Below are 4180 nucleotides of genomic sequence, written 5' to 3' on the forward strand. Positions count from 1 at the left end.
CAAAGCTGCATGGTCATCCACGGTAACTGTTCTATCGGGAACAGATACTACCGTCATATATAGTTAAAATATGGCTTCCCGGCCATTGACCTTCTTGTGCGAACGCACACGCTATGCCCGAACTCGTACGGAACTTGGTAGATTAATCTGCCACGAGTAATGAGTATGATGGGCAAACATCTATTAGGCGCACTGCGAATGTAGTGGTGTGGACATGTTGGAAATGTGGATCTCACGGGGAGCGTGCAAGGGATAAGTCTCTGCAGACGCACTATCCTCTGTGCCCGCGGTTGCTCAGATGGCTAGAGCGTCTGCCATGTAAGCAGGAGATCCCGGGTTCGAGTCCCGGTCGGGGCACACATTTTCAACATGTCCCCAATGAAGTACATCAACGCCTGTTTGCAGCTAGGGTGTCCATTTAATTATCATTTAAATCAATATGCCTTCGCAGGTTTTGTCGATTTAAGAAAAAACCGATCGCAAATGTAAAATGATGCAAAATATTCAAAATTCTCAGAAACGTGAGTGTAAGCTATGTGGAAAGACGTTTAACAGACGATATATATAAGACAGAATAATAAGAATGTAAGACCAAGAACGAAATGCTCGGATTAAGAAGAGTGTAATGCATTCTTTAGCCTCTAGTGTTCAATCTATACATCGAAGAAGCTGTTACGGGAACAAAAGAAATGTTCAGCAGAAGTGAAAGGATATCAACGATAACATATCCTGATGACAGTGCTATCGTCAGTGAAATCGAAAAAGAATTACAAGACCTCTTGAATGAAATGAACGTAGTAACTGCAGAAAATGAATTGAGAGTGAACCGAAGAAAGCCATCTCTAACATCAGAAGCTCTCTGAAGGTCTGGGGCAACATTCAGAAGGATCCTCACCTCCTATTCACCAAGATATTTCACAAGTAGAACACCGACGCTTGAAGTCAATGAAACCGTCGCAGCGCCCAGGAAACAGCCATATTGGTTCCTGTTTCAGTCAATCATTCATGGAAAATCTAGTGCGAGCAGTCATCAGTATCCAACTAACGTTCAGTTAAGAACGCTTGTATGCAGATACAAGGGTTCAATCTGCACAGACGTCAGTGGAGGATCAGAATCGGATTCGAACCAGACAAGACGTATGTGGTGTTCCATTGCACAAGTGGGGTTGGGCAGATCTGCAAATTGTGGCTGTGCTCCCTCCTATAGGTCAGTCCACATATCACTGTTAACTGTCTTTTTCCGGGAGTGCAAACGAACAAAAACGGACATTCACCACGCATTAGCTGAAACAATCGAATGGATCAGGGAACTAGTCCCAGATTGTACGAGCTTTTGATTGTGCACATTTAGTGGTGTAAAATGCCTGGGTATTCAGAAGTTGGTGCAAATGCCCACGCTAAATATCTGGGCAAATGCCAAACTTTATTTATGCATTTTAAATATTAATTGATAAACAGCGCTTATAAAAAAAATTTAAGCTGATATTTTGTGTTGGAAAAGGTTCTTGTAACACTGCTTCGTTATAGTTGGATAACCAAATTAAAAAAGCAGCTTGAGAGTTAGGGGAGAGTTATTAGGGGAAATAAATTTAACTGTAAACGTAACATTTTACATCTTTAATGAGATCAATTCTTGGTGTCGTACACAATAAAAAAAATATCGCTACATCTACCAATAATGCTTCTTTTTTTGTTTTTTCACTGAAAACAGTTTAATATTTAAAAATTCGTTCAACATCAAGAAAAACATGCCAGCCGCTTAATACATTTAGTAATAATTTTGTTGTCAATAATCATTGTTCAACGATATTCTGAGATTTGACACGGATTATAAAGTGCGTTACATTACAAAGCAATAACGTAACAACAACTTTTTCTATACTAGCTTATCACTACACGGGGGTCAACGCGGTGTGTGTGTGTGTGTGTGTGTGTGTGTGAGAGAGAGAGAGAGAGAGAGAGAGAGAGAGAGAGAGACCGATGGCGAAGAGCAGAGTTGTTAAAAAGAAAAAGGATATTATAAACGATAAGCAGGTGTCAGCAACAGGCACCTTCCCTTGGTACAGCAATTTGGCATAATAGTAAAACAAAATTAAAAAACACATTTACCTCTTCTTTCCTTTCGTTGTTAGTAATAAAGCAATGAAAGACATACGTAGTTTAAACATTTCCTAATTTTTAATATCGAGAGTATCGTAACTCCCTTATTTTAATTGGTAAGTTATACTTTATAGCAGTAAAAACTGTAAAAAGTAATTTTTTATATAAATGCGCAGATTTTGGGCATTTAGAACTGCTTTGGGCAAATTCCCAGGCAGATGATCATTTATAAATGACTTGCCCACAGGGCATTTTCCCAGTCCGCATCAATGAGACCTATACCTTCAAATGTTGTTTATTTATATTTATTTTGATCTTACCATAAATAAATAATGAAAATTATGTATGTTTCATTTCTATAAATGGGTACAATCCAGACAAATGTCTACAGAAAAGTGTTTCTAAAACTTAAAATTTATATAGGTTATTTAAAATAGCTGATAATTCTAAATTCTTTTAGCCATTGAAGAATTTGAGAGAACATTTGACTGCTGTCAGTTTTGCTGTTAAAATTAATGTTCGCCGTTCTCGGTTAGGCTGTCTCTGTGAGGTATGTCCTACACCAACTACTGCACACCTTAAATTTGTCGACACTGACAAGCAGCAACTCCCCGTGTCTTGGACGACTCTCAACATGCACTTATCTGCGAGACTTTACCTGATTGAGGGCCATGCTTGTGACTTGTCCCGTGTGTTTACCTTCTCTGCGCCTGGTGGCTGACTGGTGCCCCGGGGAATCGCTGGGCAATTTATACACACGGGGCCTAAAGGCTCTGCGTAATATGCCGAAAAACCGGCCGCCCCTCCCCGCCGGCGAGTTCTTGCTGCCCGGACAAAGCTGCGACTCGCGAGGGGAAGGGCGCGGCTTGTCGTTTTCTCGCACGTCCTCCGGAGCGGAACTATCTGTGTGGCGAAAGCCGCGCCCCTGTGGCTGGGTCGGGCGCCAAGTGGGTGGGCCTGCGACACGCGACGCCGAAACGCTCGGCTGGCGCTGCGGCTGCCGGCGGTCGCGCGCCCGCGCCCATTCAGACAGCCTGTGAGGAAACCGCGGGCGAAAACGCTAATTGCTCAAATATTTCCTCAAGGCTCCCCAGCTATCCGCCACGCTCGTTTGTATTCTCGAAACGATTGCTAACTGACTGCCCGTTTCCAAACGAGGCGCAGCGCAGTCCGAGCTGCTCTTGGTAGTCGTCGGCCAGTGGATGAAAGCAACAGCTGTGTCTGTACAGTGTACCACCTTCTGTAGTGCCACGCGGGATTAGTCGAGCGGTCTAAGAAGCTGCAGTCATGGACTGTGCGGCTGATCCCGGCGGAGGTTCGAGTCCTCCCTCGGGCATGGGTGTGTGTGTTTGTCCTTAGGATAATTTAGGTTAAGCAGTGTGTAAGCTTAGGGACTGATGACCTTAGCAGTTAAGTCCCATAAGATTTCACACACATTTGAACATTTGAACCTTCTGTAGTGCAAACAATTATTGCCAATGCATAGTCGTGACCAGAGAGAGAGAATACACCGAGAGATTGCAGCACGCCATTCAGCGTTTCCTGCAGACCCACACCGTACTACAAGGCCCTACAAGTGGTCTACGGTAAACAGCGGACAAACTGAATAGCGATAGTGTTGTGTAAACTTACGCGCGGAAAAAAGTTCTGCTTTTCTAGTGTATGGTTCAGAAAATGCAAGAGAAATGTAACAGCACCAAGTTTTAGCCTTCCTCAATTTCGACAGTTTGCAAGGAAACAACTCCCCTCGAAATGTTTCGAACATAGAAAATGGTTTTCTTCCGGTCCGGAACCTTGCCTCTTAACCGCATTTAACCATTTCTCCTAAAACCTACTGTTTTGAAAAAGGAAACCTGCAAATAAATGCACGTTTATTATATTGCTGTCACGTTGGAGACACATTTATCAGACAAGTGCATTAACTTACAAAACATCTAAAAATATCCAAGTACCTATGAAAAGTAACATAGGTTCCTCCTCGAATTTAAATGTGCATTTAAACGCTGCACTACACACTTCACAATTTTTCTTCGCGTAGACTGGAGCGGATAGATAGCACAATTACACTAACAAATACTGT

The 4180-nt window shown here is 42.7% G+C and overlaps 1 non-coding gene across 1 annotated transcript; it reads left to right on the top strand.

The window, feature by feature from the left end:
• Window positions 1-282: 282 nt before the first annotated feature.
• Trnat-ugu lies at window positions 283-357 on the top strand. The gene has a single exon. It is a non-coding gene; the product is annotated as a tRNA-Thr (tRNA).
• The last annotated feature ends 3823 nt before the right edge of the window (window positions 358-4180 follow it).

This window comes from Schistocerca americana, chromosome 8 (assembly GCF_021461395.2).
Source record: "Schistocerca americana isolate TAMUIC-IGC-003095 chromosome 8, iqSchAmer2.1, whole genome shotgun sequence".
In the NCBI taxonomy this organism is placed as follows: domain Eukaryota; kingdom Metazoa; phylum Arthropoda; class Insecta; order Orthoptera; family Acrididae; genus Schistocerca; species Schistocerca americana.